This window comes from Sorex fumeus, unplaced genomic scaffold (assembly GCF_029834395.1).
Source record: "Sorex fumeus unplaced genomic scaffold, SorFum_2.1 ptg000010l, whole genome shotgun sequence".
Lineage (NCBI taxonomy): Eukaryota > Metazoa > Chordata > Mammalia > Eulipotyphla > Soricidae > Sorex > Sorex fumeus.
The window spans coordinates 5,142,630-5,159,283 of record NW_026606067.1 but is presented as its reverse complement, the minus strand read 5'-3'; the positions used below and the strand labels follow the sequence as shown (position 1 = coordinate 5,159,283).

The 16,654-nt window shown below is 42.3% G+C and overlaps 1 protein-coding gene across 1 annotated transcript in view; it reads left to right on the top strand.

Moving 5' to 3' along the window:
- The first annotated feature begins 15,546 nt into the window (after window positions 1-15,546).
- The window catches only part of NEK7 (NIMA related kinase 7), a 143,785-nt gene continuing 142,677 nt past the window's right edge, over window positions 15,547-16,654 (top strand). The window contains exon 1 of the mRNA XM_056110715.1: window positions 15,547-15,809. The gene's annotated coding sequence lies outside the window, so the exon portion shown is untranslated. The remainder of the gene's footprint in view (window positions 15,810-16,654) is intronic.

The window sequence follows — 16,654 nt, the reverse complement described above, 5'->3', positions numbered from 1 at the left end:
ACCCCAGTCAGATGAAATGAGAGCTCATTTTCCCACCTTCCCACCTTCATGTTAACTTAACTTGAACAGCTCATCTCTAGAATGGTCCTGGTACCCATGATAGCTCTTTTGAAAGTACAGGATGCTGGCGTTTCAATGGTTGAGTCTGAAACATACTAATGAATCCAGAATGCATTCCAGGGTTTAAGGAATGACTTTTCAGATAGGTTTCTAAGCATCTCCTCCCACAACACAATCCCTGCTCAGGGATACCATCTCTGTGGAAGATACTAACTGACCTTAGGAAGTTGTATAAGTGAAATGTTCAGAAGCATTTTGAGTGGTAAGCAGTTACCATTGCTGACCTGAAGGAACATCAATAATTGATATTTGAGGCTGGAAAAATCAAGATGACTTACATAATAGTAAAGAGGCCAAGATTGTCTAGGGCTAGTGGGGTGTTTGTGTGGTGGGGAGAATGTGGGGAGGAACTATGTTTCCCTTGAAGGGTGAGCAGAAAATGATAAAGAAGCTCAGGAGGGTCTGGAGAGATGGTCAGAGGCAAAGATGCTTGCCTTACATGTGAGTTTTATTTCTGACATAGATGAAAAAAGAGAGTGGGATGGAGGGAGGGTGAGAGGGAGGGAGAAAGGAAGGAAGGAAGGAAGGAAGGAAGGAAGGAAGGAAGGAAGGAAGGAAGGAAGGAAGGAGAAATAGAAATAAAGACAGATAGACAGAAAGGAAGGAAGAAAGAAGAAAGAAAGAAAGAAAGAAAGAAAGAAAGAAAGAAAGAAAGAAAGAAACAGAGAGAAAGAGGAAGGAACAAAGGAAGAAGAGAAAGAAAGAAAAAAGTAAGAAAGAAAGAAAAAGAAAGAAAGGAAAGAAAAGGAAGAAAAAGGAAAGAAATGAAAGAAAGAAAGAAAGAAAGAAAGAAAGAAAGAAAGAAAAAGGAAGGAAGGGAAGGAGGGTGGAAGGGAGGTAGGTAAGAAAAGTAGGAAAGAGAAGAATGAGGGTAGAGGGAAGCAGAGAGAGGAAGGAAGGAAGGAAGGAAGGAAGGAAGGAAGGAAGGAAGGAAGGAAGGAAGGAAGGAAGGAAGGAAGGAAAGGGTGATTACTATTACTTCTTATAAGAAAATACTTTTACATAAGAAATAATTTTGCAATGCTGGAATCAATTTTCAACTGCTTGGTATAAATTCTGCTTATTCTACTTCTCCAGGTGTTAGAGTTACATGTCCTCTTCCTCTGCGTGAGAGGTTTTCCTTTGGTTGTTTCCCTGAAAGTCAATAATTCAATTTTTAATTAGGGAATAGTATTTATGAAATATTTCAAAGTTTTTTTTCCCTCAATATTTTCCTCTAAGTTCAAATCTGTTCCATTGCAAGTAATCACAATACATTTGGGAGTAATGGAGAACTTCCCCATGGAACTTTAAAATATTCAGGAACTTAAAATAATCTAGTGTATCATTGGCATCCACTGACACTGGCATAGTCTGTCTGGCTGAGGTAAAATAAAATTTTTTAGATATTCACTTTATAATTTTCTGGTATTTAATCTTTTCATCATCTATCTCAGTATTTGGAGTCATACTTTAAAAATACTAGCATTATTTTATTTTATTTTTACTTTTGTTTATTAGATATACCCAGAGGTTCTCAGGGGGATACTCCTGACCCCGTGCCTAGAGTTTTACTCCTGGTAGCAATGCTGGGAGGACTATATGATGCTGGACATGGAACCCTGGTCTTCAACATGCAGAGTATGTTTTTAAGCCAGTGAGCAATCTCCCTGCCCCCGAACACTAGTATTATTTTCACTTTTTAACCAAAATTTTATTAACTCCCCATTATTTTGTAACACTATACATATTTGGTAGGTCCAGCTTCACACTATGAATCCTCACCACACCCAACACTGAAGTTCTAAGATCATTTCCATGATCAGATTGACCCCTTCTACCTTTTCCTTTCATTCTTGTCCTTCTCTGCCTCCAGTAACTGATATGTATTTCACAGAGTCTGAGAGTAATCTTTGTTGAGACTACTTGGTTGGTTTGGTTGGTTTGATTATATTCCACACGAGAAAAAGGATCTCATTATAAGCTTGCACTTTCTGACTTCCATTGTTTATCATTATCACCTCAAGTTAAATATTGGTAGTCTTCATGCTTTAGAAAAAGAATGTAAAAACCAGGAAAACTTTCCCAAGAGTGTTTATCCTCCGGGATAAGATGGTTTTTGAAGCTAGAATTCTTTTTTCCCAGCACATCTGGTGAGTTCTCTCTTAAAGGTAAAGTGAGTGATCTTTCACCCTTGAAGGATAATGATCTCCTTCCTGAATGCTGAGCCTGCCTTCCACTCACTGCCTTAGCCACAAATGTCATTTTCATACTCTGTCTAAATTTATTGTTCTGACAGTTTCAAATTGTCAAACATATTGCACAGGAAGTTTTGTTGAATTATTGATAAATCTGCATAGATAATTGAGAAAGTAGAAAATGGTGACATGATGAAATTAGTAGTTGTTCTAATTCCTTCTTCGGGGAAAGGCATTTTTACATATGTCGCACAGAAGAAAAAATTTGTAATTAAATTGTTTTGTAGAGACAATATTTGTGTAGGAAGATATAAAGATATTTCCTTTTGATTTCCTTCAAAAGGAAATCTTGTACCATTCACCAATTATGCCCCTGGGAGCTTTGTACTTTATAGTGATGTTCCAATAAATGTTGGTTAAATAAATAAATAAATTTAGAGACCCAGTCAGATTTTGAGACTAAGACCAAAGTCAGTCATATTTAAATCCTGATTATTGAAAGCACTAATTCTGAGCTCTGATGCTTCAACTGAGTAAAAATCAGTAAAATAACATTAGATACATGATAAGCAAAGATTTTCAATGTTCTCAGTTATGATACCCTGAATATATCAGTAATTTTCTTTGCAGAAGAAATAAGTACTTGGCAAGTATTTAAAGTACCAAATACTTTAAATCATTTATTAAAGATTTAAAAGTAAACAAGTTAGTATTTATAAGTTTTACAATTTTGTAACTTTAACAATTTAGTAGTCATTTTTAAAAAAGGGGTAATACGTGTAATTTGAAAGTACAGTGTTTTTTGTTTCATTCTTAAGTAATCACAATTTATTAGTAATAAAATGTGCATGTCTGTTTTGTGTTGTACACCTTCTTAGATTGGATACCTCCACATTATTTTAAGTTCTATGTTGATTTTCTCATGATTTCTCAGAAATCTTCCAAAACCCAGCTTCACCAAACTTTTTTTATTTTATTTTATTTTATTTTATTTTTTGCTTTTTGGGTCACACCTGGCAATGCACAGGGGTTACTCCTGGATCTACACTCATGAGTTATTCCTGGCGGTGCTCAGGGGACCATATGAGATGCTGGGAATTGAACTTGGGTCAGCCTCGTGCAAGGCAAACGCCCTCCCCGCCGTGCTATCTCTCCAGCCCCACCAAACTTTTTTTAAAACTTACAATTTGGTTTTCTTTAAAAACGGAATTGCTGTGAAATACAAAGTTACAATATTATTTATGATTGAGTTTCAGGTGTATAATTTTCCAATGTCAATCCCTTTCCTAGAGTCCATTTTCCTCTACCAATTGAGTCCCCAATTTCATTGGCCCTCTCTTTTTCTTGTTTTTTTTTTTTTGCTTTTTGGGTCACACCCAGTGATGCATAGGGGTTACTCCTGGATCTGCACTCAGGAATCACTCCTGGTGGTGCTCGGGGGACCATATGGGATGCTGGGAATCAAACCCAGGTCAGTTGTGTGCAAGGCAAACGACCTACCTGCTGTGCTATCGCTCCAGCCCTTCTCTTTTTCTTTTTCCCCTTTTATATACTGTGGTTTATAATAACGTTACAGATAGGGTGTCATGCGTAACACTTTACCTTCTTTCAGGACCCAGTCCTTGTCCCTTTCTTTGTTGTATCAGTTCCTTTCCTGATCTGTACCCCATGCCCACCCCCCACCTGCAGTGGCAAACTTCCTACTAGGACAAGTTCTCCTACTCTTCTTTTCTATTGTCTTTCAGCATTAGTTATTCTCATACTATGTTTCTTTATCTTCTGCATAAGAGCGAGAGCACTCCGTATCTGCTCCTCTCCCTCTGATTTATTTCACTCAGATACAAGATTATATAAAAGTCTTAAAATTAAATTAAAATTAGAACAGGTAACACTTATTTAGCAGTAGAATTCACCCAGAATTAAGGAGACTATCTGGAAAGAGACATGAAGGAATTTCCTGTGGTGTCAAAAGCTTTATTTTATTTATATAGATATATTGAACTGTCAAGTGATCCACCTGAACATTTGTACATTTTATCGTATATAATCATACAGTAAAATCCCGTTAGAAAAGATCAATCAAAACATCAATTGATCATGACTGTTTTACCATGCAAAAAAGTAATACAATTCTTTAATAATTGGGGAACTTCAATAAGTTGGTTTTAATTTTTTGGTATAATAATATGTATTGTGTACATTTATCTACTATTTTAATTATCATATACTCAGCCTATATTAGCAATGAAGAGACTGAGACTTGGAGAGTTTTCCAGACGACTATGAACTGACTACTAATACTGAGAGCAGGAATTCCTGATACGATGGTCCTGGTATTTAGCAGCAGAGGCAAGCAGTAAATGTAATCCCTAGTAATGAATCTGGACAGGCTATAAAAAATCCAGGATCCCTCCTCTTGGCTCTGATGCCCAGACCAGGTGTGAGGTTCTATTTTAGGACTGCTCTATAGTTTCTGAATTTCAGGAAGCTAAAGACATCATGATCTTGGCTTCGCCTGGTCATGTTACCAAAGTCTTAGAGCTGAATCCTTGGGTCTTGGGAATGCTAAGTGATCCTGCAGAAAGAACAGCTGCCCATTCCTTCTGACTCTACCTGTCCTGTGTAGCACATTTAGGCTCTAAAATCAGAGGCTGACAAGCGTGGCAGCACTTAGAGAAGAAGAATCAAGAGGCATTGTCTAACATCTGTTACATGGTTAAGTCAACAGTAGACACTTGTCTTTTTCCACTTTTCCTTCTATCTGCCTGAACATCAATTGCATTTTAGGCAGGTTTCCTTGGACATATACCCAAAAAGGCATTTGGTAGTTCTGGGTTTATTTTCTATTCTTTCTCAATTTTGAGCAAAATTCTTGGATATAAGTTTATGAGCTAGCTGGAGATCCAACTATGTGTTAGGGCCATATGTTCTGGGCATTTACTATTCTTTCTTTGTTTTGCTGTTGTTAATGTCAATATTATTTTCCACTACTTAGTATCACTTAGAAGAATTTGTTTGGCAAAGTGTGTTTTTAAAATTTCTTTATCGATGTCTGCTTTCTTGTAATCAAGCTACAAAACCATGTAGCAGCGATAGTCTTTTAAATTCATAGTGGCCAATCACTAGGTTTCATATTAGAGAGCTGGCAGTCTAGCTTCACAGATGTTAAGTATTTTCAAATAAAGTATTTTAAAAGCCTTGACAACAGTTAAAATAGAAAAGGGTTCAGTGTTGCAAACCATAATGCCCAAAAGGAGGGAGGGATGGAGAGAGAGAGAGAGAGTGAGAAAGAGAGAGAGAGAGGGGGAGAGAGAGAGAGAGAGAGAGAGAGAGAGAGAGAGAGAGAGAGAGAGAGAGAGAGAGGAGTGCCTGCCACAGAGGCAGGTGGTGGAGGGGGTACATGGGAGGGAAACTGTGAACATTGGTGGTGGGAAATGTACACTGGTGTTGGAACAGTATATAACTGAAACCCAATCATGAACAACCTTATAACTGTGTATCTGGCTGTGATTCAATAAAAAAAAACTGAAAAGAAAGAACCAAGAAAAGTACTTTCACAGAATCTGAATTACAATGCATGGAAAACACCAAATAAATATATGGAAGGAAGGAAAGAACAAAGGAAGGAAAGAAGGAAGGAAGGAAGGAAGGAAGGAAGGAAGGAAGGAAGGAAGGAAGGAAGGAGAGTGGGAGGGAGGGAGGGAGGGAGGGAGGGAGGGAGAAAGGGGTAGAGGGCAGGAGAAAAGAAGGAAGGAAAGAAGGAGAACACATTGGAGGGAGAGTAAGTGGAAAGAAGAGAGGAAGGACAAAATAAAAGAGCAGAAAGAATAATTACCTTTCCCAAAGTTGATTGGGCACAAGTCTGAGGCTTTCTTGGTATAATACATTTCCAATTTTTTATGTACAGGAGCCTTTATTGATTTGACTATTCTGAGTTAATAAAGACGTAGCCAACTGAACTGACGTCTGTGGACTCTAGCCAATTTTTCATTCCCTGGAATGGGGAGGAGAAGAAGATGTAATTCACCCTGCTTGCTCCTTCACAGCATCCAGACCTCACTTAAATGTCACTTCCTCAGGGAAGCACTCTAGGACTTTCTAATCTAAGTGCACCACAGTTGTTAGTCTCTATGAGAGAACAACTTATTCTTTGTTCTGTCCACGCATCTACACAGGGTGCTCATTAAGAAGGCTTATGCAAAACTCATTTCCCAAAACATAAATACTTTAACAGAGGTATCAAAGATCAAAAAGCGAGTAGGAACCAAAGAAAAGAAGGAAGGAAGGAAGGAAGGAAGGAAGGAAGGAAGGAAGGAAGGAAGGAAGGAAGGAAGGCGTGCATATTAATTACAAGATTCAGGATGGAAAATTAACAAAGTGACAAGCACTAACACTCATTAACCTTGAAACAGCAAAACTACAAACCTATAATCAATCCGTGATGATGAATGAAAAACTCTGTAAGAAGGGCCGGGAAGGAGAAGCGAGTGGCAACTTGACTTGCTTGCAGGTTTTCCTGGAACTGGACAACTAATTAGCTAATACGAAAGTTTATTGTGATTTATACAAGCTAATCAGTACATTTATGTGAGTCTAGCTCAACTTTCTTGTTTTTGGATCACTAATATGTAAGCCTGACCAAAAAGATGAAGTAAACTTTATTAAAAAAAATTCATTGGCTTAGTCAGAAAGAGAGGGACAGACATAGAAAGATTGCATTCATCTGGATAACATAAAGTAACAAAAGAGACTAACACCCAAGAGCAGCTGTGATAAATACCAGGTTGTTCATTCCATGGCTTAGAAGCCAGCCGCACACTGTAGGGGCAAAGGAAGCTCAGATAGAGAAGGGAGCACCAAATAAAGGGTACTGGGAAGATCTGCTCAGGATGGGAGATGCATGCTGAAAGTAGTCTATAGACAGAACATGATTGCCACCCAATATCTCTTCTGCAGACCACAGCACCCAAAAGGAGAGACAGAACAAAAGGGAGTGCCCTGCCACAGAGGCAGGGTTGAATGGGGGATGGGAGGGGTGGGAGGGATACTGGGATAGGTGGGGGTGAAGAATGGGCACTGGTGGTGGGATGGGTACTCGATCATTGTATAACTAAAACCCAAGCGCAACAACTTGTAAGTCTACAACTGTACCTCATGGTGTTTCACTAATAAAAAAAAAGCTAATTAATAGCGTCAAAAAAATTCATTGATCTGGGGCCAGAGCGATAGTACAGCAGGTAGGGCGTTTGCCTTGCACACAGCCTACCGGGGTATGATCCCTGACATTCCATATGGTTCCCCAAGCTCCGCCAGGAGTAATTCCTGAGTGCAAAGCCAGGAGTAACTCCTGTGCATCGCTGGGTGTGACCCAAAAAGAAAAAAAATCACTGGTAGAGGAGGTCCGTGAGAGCACTGGAGGGTGGCGTGCATGAGCCTTGCTTGTAAGAGCTGCTGGGATTGTTTCTTACTCTCTAGCACTGCAGATGTGGCCCCGTGTATCCCTCACCCCCACTCACCTCTCCTACACCTCAATTCAGTACTTCTGGGGATGTCCCAAATCATTAATTAGAGAGATTTGAGAGCATACTCTGCAAGTTTGGGTTGTTTTTCTTTAGATAATTCTAGACCAGAGCTTTGCAAGATTTTCATGTTTTAATTGACAATATGTAATGACTGTCTTTACTCTGGAGAGTGTAATTTAATAGAACAGAACCTTCATTCTCCTCTTGCTGTCCCCAAGGCACGGCAACTGGAAAACTCCATGCAGTTTGTGAGTTTGGAGCACCACCCTTCCACACCTCTGCACCCTAATCTTTTCCTTTGCTCCACCTACAATCCTACATAGAAACCCAGGGGCTAAATCTGATGGGTGGCAAACCTCACGCAGTGCAAACCAAGGGTCTGACACAAGTAAAGGAAAGTTTATTGGGATGCGCTCCAGGGCCAACCCTTTAGTCCACCAGTGAGGGTGGAACAGAGTCAAGACCTAGGAGAGACTAAGTAGGGTTTTAAGTTGTCCTGGGAGGGAAAGGTAACAGAGACCAACAGGAGAAGTAAACCTGCTAAGCCTGGGAATATAGCCTGGGGGGGTTATAGGCTTGGGATGGACCTTAAAAACCCTCTCTTCAGTGCCAGAGGGGGCAGTTTGATCCGGGATTGTCTATATTTCATCAGCTGACCACCTTTCAGTACGGAGCAAACCTTACAAAACCCTGATGAAGTGTAATGCCATCCCAACACTAGTGGCCCACCACTGGCTGGTGAACAACCGTCTCCTCCTGGTTCAGCATTGCGGCCAACAATCTGTGTGTTAAGAATCATTTGGGGATTGGATTTAAGGAATTGTATTTATTGTGTACTTTATGTACACATAATTTTATTTCTTTTTCTTGGTTTTGAAGCTATACAGGTCATGCTCAGGGATCGCTCTTGGTTTTTGTATCAGACCCAGTAGTGCTTAGGGGCTACTCCAGACTCATGTACAAGGAGACAATGAGGTGGCCGGGATTAAACCAGACTCTCTGCTTAGAAAACAACGTACTCCATCCTATTGACCTATGTCTTCAGCGTCTTCAGGGGTCGCTCTTGGATCAATGCTCAGGGGTTGCTCCTAGTAGTGCTCAGGGAAACAAGCAGTGGCAGGATCAAATCCAACCTCCTGTATGCAAACGATGCACTCTAGTCCATTGAGCTTTCACTCTGGCTTCATGGTTTTAAAGAATTATGAAGCAAGGAAATGAATTGAATGGTCATAAAATAAATTACTACAATATTAGATTTGAAAAATAAAAGTAGATTGTAGCCTTGATGAGAAAGCCAGCCAACAGCAAAGATTCAGATTATATTATTATTCTGATGTAATATATTCTGTACATGTTTCCAAATCCAAGAAGGTATACTATCCTGCAACATCACTACCTAGATATTAGTAATAAAGACTTGGTTATATAATAAGTGTAGAGAAAAAAATTAAACTATATATAAAAAATGAAAGTAAGTAATTGCTATGGCATGATTAATTTTCATTTTTCTCAGTCAGTTCTAACTTACACTGGGATATTTCCACAAATTTTCCAATGTGAAATAATAAAACATACCTGATTTTTCAGGAGCTATGAAGATTTAGAACTTGTGATTCATTTCATTTACATGAAGAGCTAATATTTTTATTTACTTGTATTCAGGAAAATGTGCTTATTTTATTGTTTAATTTGAGCATAGAAAAAATAAAACAGAAATTTAGTTATATATTTTTGTTATTCTAACTATCATCTGTGTATATACTTTATAATGCTTTTAAATTATTTCCTTCCCATATAGTTTTATATAAAATAACCTCAAATAATTTGTTTAAATTGGTCCATAAAATGCATAACAAATTATATAAAATAATATTTATGTAGATAGTATTATAATTATACAGGTTAAATAAACCTGTTAGCTGGCCCAAACAAATGGAACAACACTGCCCAATTTGGGCTATTTAAGATGCCTTGGATGAAGTTCTATTATTTTGTCTTCTTCCACTCTTTCAAGAACAGCTCATCCCCTTAAGCCTATAGATAAACACTGACTTGCCTCTCAGTATTTGAATGGCTTAAGAATAGAAAGGTTCTTACTCTAACTTGAAAGACTGGGCACTTCATCAAATTTTAAAGCACATTTTTGCTGTTCACTCACCCCCGCCCCTGCCAATGGAAACGACAATTCTTTCTTCTAGCTGCATCACTATAGGATGATAACATTTGCAAGAGAATGTGTATGTGGGGAATGTATGCTCACAGAAGCAAAATGCTCAGGTAGCTGGGATTTTACTCAGTAGTGAATTCAGTGGCAGAATTCTGGAGGTTGTGAGTTGTTGATGATTTACAAAGCTTATTGTCAGAAGACAATCAGAACCTGTTTCGGGAGATCTTGAAGTTTGATGTGGCAGGATTCCAAATTGTGATTTTACTCACATCCACATCCTGTATTTCCAAATAGATTGAACATTAACAGTACTATTGAATTACTGGAGAAAAAATTGCTCAGGTGTTTTTTTTAAGTGTGCTTGAATTGTTAAGTAGGGCAGCTGGAAACAAGATCAGAAAGATGTATATTCAAAGCAAGCAAGGCTTAAGTATGAACAAACAAAGTTTGAGGCAAAAAATACTGATTACGACGTTCACTTCTGTGTTGATATTGTTAGGGATTAATTTTAGGTCTGTTATCTCTCAATTGAAGTGGAAATACTGAAGTAAACAGAAAAACTTATTTCCCATTCTGTCTTATTTAGGAAACAGACAATTGTTACCATTGCTCAGAACTAAAGGGGTTTATTTGATTTACAGAAGAGGCCGAGGAAGACAGAACAGGAAGTTCTGTCAGGATTATTGGTTCTGTTCATTGAGCTTCACAGAAACACAGGATACTTGTAAGAACCCTTCTCAAGCTAAATATGTGCATGCAAAATATTGCTTAGAAACCTACTCTTTAAGAAAAATAGTCCCCTTGAGAGTCATTCTAGGACTCTGTTAGTGTAGCTTATTAGCAGGTGCTAGGGGACAGAGAGAAAGAGTCACCGATGTGAGTAAGTGTATTCCTATGAAACAGCCCCGGAGTTTGGCTCCATATCAAGGAAGGGACAGATGGGTTTGGAAAGGGAAATCATTTCTGAATATCTTTCCTTCATTGCTTTGACTTATTACACTGCATATTGGCCCTCTGACTATAATACTAAGGCAAAAGGTGTAAATTTATTTGTATTCTGTGAACCAAAGTTGCTATAAAAAACTAAGTAACACCGTGGATTTTCCTGTTTGGGAATCAATATAAAATGTTTCATTTTCCGACATGAAAAATATGTATAGTGCATTGAAATGTCCCCTCAGTTTTATAACTGCTGCAAAAATAGCCAGGAAAAAGCCACCATCAGTATGCCACTATTTTTAACCGTGAACTGTATACTCAAAATACCATTAACTAGATAATTGAGACATATCAGAGTTGTCTGCTATGAATTCTAGGGATTGGATGGGAGTTCATATCAGGGCTATTTGTCTTAACTGGCAGTTCATCTGCATGATTCATTAATCATTAAATTCCAAGGGTCATTAAATTAGAAAATGAACTTTCTAATGTTTTTCAGGAGTGTTTGCAAAGTAAGATTAAGATTTATTTTCCGACACTGTACCACAGCCAGGGCCAGAGAAAAGTGATCTGCCTGATTCTCTGTAGTCTGCACGTTGACTTCCGCCTCTTGGCCCAGCATAGGCCAGACATTTCAACAGCTTGACTAAGCCTTGTCACCATTTAGCTGCCAAATTTGGTGGCTGCCAATATCACTAGGAGCTTTTAAAATACACCTGTTGCTAGCACTATGCTAGACCTTTCTGGTTTACCCCTGTGGCTAGACTCTCTTTCAAAGCAGAGCAGTTTTCATTATTTCTTCACTGTCCTTCATCAGGAAAATCTTGTTTTCCAGCAAAATTCTCTCCCTGTAGCATCATTCATGCCAAACCAAGTATGTAACAATTGGTCCTGGTTATTCTGATTAAAATATAGTTTTGGTAGATAATACTACCTTCAAGTTTTGTTTTAATTGTAGGGAGCTGGCAAAGTGCCACAAATAATACACAAAGACCCGGAAATTATTAAAGCTTTGAAAGTATAATAAATAAATAAATATAATAAATACACTCATAGCAAAGTGAATCTGATAGTTTAACTATTAGTGAATCTGATAGAACGCAGTGCCTGGGGATTAGATATAAACTCTACAGAGCTCACATAAAGGGCTGTAATTAATGCATTTTGTGGAGTCAAACAAGCATTTCTGGATCAAGTGCTATTGAAATGGGTATAGAAAAACTGGCAGAATTGTCCAGGACTCTGCTGATCCTTGAAGCCCACAAAGGCCCCTGGAAACCCTGCCCATCTACCACCTGGAGACAAAGTGCCACAGAGAAAGTGCAAAGTGCAGGTCTGACCATTTTAATGAAATTTAAATACTATACCATTTAGCTGTAGCGCTGTCACTTCATAAAGTGAAGAAACAGGACATGTCCAGATGATCTTACAGCTTTGTACACCATATACCCACTGGTAGAATATCTGGAAACGTGAACTCTTGGTGACTTTAGCATTCCTAGGATTTCATGAATTCATCCAAATCAGTACTCATGAGGTATATAATTTCCTTAAGTCAATAAAAGATCTGTTCTGTAGGTTAATCTTAATTTTATGTAAACTGGGATATTTTATTATTTTTCAATCTGTCAATTATTCTATAAATATTTTTTAAGAAGAACTATACATGATAATTTGGAAGAAAAAATACCTTAACTGGACCTCAAGCATCAGGTTGTAATGTCTTCACCCTGGGAATATCTTGCATTTTTCTTTTTTTGTTTTTTTGGAGGGCATATCTGGTGGTACTCAGGGGTCACTCCTGGAAGTGCTCAGGGGACCATATTGAGTGTTGGGGAATTAAGTCTGGCTTGGCCTGCAAGGAAAGCACCCTGCACTATTATTCCTGGCATATCTGGCACATCTGCCTGCCTGAATGATGTGTCTTAAATCACACTGTTCAGTTTAAAGCTGGCTTTGGTTTGGTATGACCTGAGCTGACACAACGGTGAGGTTCAAATCCCAACTCCACTGATATATATCCTTGCTTCCTTACTTCCTGGTCTCTGTCTCTGTCACTGTCCTCCTGTTGTTCATCGATTTGCTCGAGGGGGCCCAGTAACGTCTCCATTGTGGCACTTGTTACTGTGTTTGTCATATCGAATACGTCACGGGTAACTTACAAGGCTCTGCCCTGTGGGCGAGATACTCTGGGTAGCTTGCCGGGCTCTCTGAGAGAGGCAGAGGAATCGAACTCGGGTAGGCCATGTTGGCTGCGTGCAAGGAAAATGCCCTACTTCCTGGTATCCCTTCCAACTCACTGGTGAAAATATATCTAATCTGATCATTTTTACAACTTCCACTATTATAACCTGCACATGGTATGTCATCAATATCTTTTATCCTGCAGCCTACTCTCCAGAGCACAGATGTTCTTTTCTAACTCTGGTCCACATAGTCATTCCTACAATGGCTTTACAAATCACTAAAAATAAACTCTAAGGCCTGGGAGATGGCTCAGAGGGCTGGAGCACATTCTTTGCACGCGGAGTCCCAGGTGTAGCTCAAAATAAATGGATGGCTAGGCAAATTTTGAAAGGTCACAGGTTTCTCCATTTGTCCCCTAGTCATATCTGCATCCTCCTTCCTGGTTCTTAGCTTATGTTCTCCCTTACTGAGTTTCAGCTGCCTGGGTCTCTTGCTGATTCCTCCAACATGGCAAGCTCATTTCTGCAGGGCATTTGCCTGTACTATTCCTTCTGTGCAAAACTCCCTGCTCCTGGATAAAAGCCTCGCTCATTTTCTTACTTCTTTTGGCTCTCTGCTCACATGTCAGAGGGGTCTTCCGGGAAAAACACATTTGTTTGAGTTCCGTGTTGCCTCACCCTGCTTTACTTTTCTCTTGATCGTCAGCTGACATGGGATGCCCGTGTTCACTTGTTATCATTGCATTTTCGCTGGTAGTTTTTATTTTTACTACTACTTAATAAAAATAAGCTGTTCATAGCAAGAAAGCTCCCTGTATGCACGGGCTTTGTATCTTGAGCTACTGCATCTTCACTGCTCAGCACATTTATTAAAACATCCCGAGTGACTGAAATCAGCATCTCTTGACTTCATGATCTATTTTTTTTGCTAAACACAAACTTTCTGAGTCTTAATTTTCCACAGCCTAAAACTTTAAAATATTTAAGCCATAATCTACTTCGAGATTTGACTCTTTTGTTGAGAGGTAAAACTAGGGAAAGAAGTAGGAGTACAGGTGTTTTATGAGCACTTCAGGGATATTAGGCTGTTGTGCTTCAGCACTGAGCTTTATCTCATTTAATTCTAGCTGTAATCCTAGACCTAGGTGTAAAGACTCTTTGTGTTTTTTTTTTTTTACAGAGGTCCTGAGACTTTGCAAGATGAAGCAACTTGCCACAGGTCACAGATTCAATCAGATCAGAATCAAGGTGTTTGGTGCACTGAGATAGCTTGAAGAAGTGGGGCCTATTCCTTTACACGCTCAGTCTTGGAGGTTCCCCCGACGCAGGAGCAAGTCACTCCACTCCAAACTGTTCCTGGTGACCACCAGCATCTCTAGATCCAGCATTAATCAAGTATGGTGATGGTGGTAGTGGTGGTGGTGGTGGGGTTAGACTAGAATCAAGGGGCTGCTGACTCTATACTGCCTCCTACTGTCTCCTTCAGTCATGTGCCGGGAATCGTGTGGCGTGAACACTCCCAGTGGATTCAAAATCCCTCTCAAAGCCTTTCCTCCCCTTCCCTCTTTTCTTTCTCTGTCTCTGTCTCTCTCTATCCTCCCCCCCGTGGGGGGGAGGGGGGGACTAGAGAGATAATCATTGTCACTGTCATCCTGTTCATTAATTTCCTCGAGCAGATACCACTAACGTCTCCTTCGTCCTAGCCCTGAGATTTTACAAAGTGCCAAAATCGAGGCTCTTTCAGGGTCAGGAGAATGAGACCCATCATTGTTATTGGTTTTTGGCATACTGAGTAGGCCATGGGGAGTTTGCCAGACTCTGCCTTGTGGGCAGGATACTTTCCGTAGCTTGCCAGGTTCTCCAGAGCAAGAACTACATAATGAAGATAATACAGGGGTTAATGTACTTGCCATGCAAGTTGCCCAACTCAGGTTGGAGTCCTGACACCCCACAGGTGATCCCTGAGTACAGAGCCAGGAGTAAGCGCTGAGCATCTCCGGGTGAGCCACCACCCCGCCCCGCAAAAAAACAAAACACCCCCCCCCAAAAAAACCCCCAAACCCCAAGTCAGATCCCAAACATCCCCCCTGGAATCACGCAGCTCGCTTCTCAGAGAGGTCCACACAGAGTCACTGTCCTCTGCCGCAGAGGCCGTGCGAGAGGAACCCCGGCGACCTCGGACGCGCGGGTGTCCCCGCTCCGTCGCAGAACCTGTCAGCGGCGCGGAGCAACCGAAACGCGCGGAGAATCCAGACGGGGCCCGGAGCGGTTCCCGGAGAGGCGGGCAAGCGGCCCGCAGCGGGGCCGGGCGCGGCTCCCACGGGCAGCCGCGGGGAGGACGCGCCGGCCGGCGGCGGGAGGGCAGCGGCGCGCGGGCGTGGGGCGCGGGGAGTGGCCGGCGGCCGCCCCGCCCTCTCCTCGGGGATGCCGGGATGTTTACACTCCTGACAGCGGCGGCCGCGGGAGGATGGGCCGCGGCTAGGCTCGCAGTCGGGACGCGCCTGGCCGTGCGCACAGCGGGTGCCCGCGCCGGCTGCAGCGTCGCGGGGGGCGGCGCGGCGCGAGGTGCCCATCGGCCCCGGGCCTCGCGGCCACAGCCCCGGGCCCCGCGCGCGCGTCCTCGGCGCCGCCCGGCCCAGCCGCCCGACCGCCCCGGCTCGCCGGCCGGACGCACGGAGGACCCCCCAGCCGCCGCCTGGTAAGTGATCGCTCTCGAGGGTCTCAGGGCTTCGCGGGGGGCCGGCGGGGGCCGGGACAGCGCCCGGCGGCCTCGGGGAAACCTCCGGCTCGGGGGACGTGGGGCGGGGCGCGCCGCCCGCGCGCGGCCCGGGAAGGGGGTTTTCGAGCCCCTGTGGGTTGGCAAGTGGCGGGAGCGGGCGGCAGGGACCCGAGGGCTGGTCCCGGCGGCCGCGGCCCCAGGCCACCGTGGGCGCCGCGGTAACTAAGAAACTCTGCGGCCTGGCAGCGGCGGCAACAGGTCTTTGGTTTCAGGACCGGAGGAACTTGGGCGAAGTCCCGCCTCCCGCCTCCGGGCGGCCGCTCATTGGCGGACGCGGTTATTTATCCCGCGCGGATTGGCTTGGTCTGGCTGTCAGGATTCGGCCGCAGCCAAACTCAGAAGCGTGAAGTTCGCTTGGGAGATCGTTTGGGTGGGTGGTGGGAGTGGAGCGGCTGGGAAAGAATCTGGAGAGGCTCCAGGGGTACCCGGAAGGAGGGGGCGATCTGTAGGAGAAGGGGCGTTAGGGGGGACTTAATCTGTATCAGCAAATGTGGGAGAGGGAGTGTCGTAAGAGGGTGACGATGGTGGCCGTGGAAATGTGGGGGGGGGGGAGTGGAGAGAGAGAGAGAGGGAGAGACAGAGACAGAGACAGAGACAGAGACTGACTTAAAAGGAGAAAGAAGGGAGCCTAAAAGGATTGGGGGAGGGAGAACAGTGAGAAGATCACGTTGCCGGGGTAGTTCCAGGAAGTGAACACAACCCTGAGGATGCTGCAGTGAGGTTGAAGAACTGTTAACCTCCCTCCTGCATTCTGCAGGGCTTGG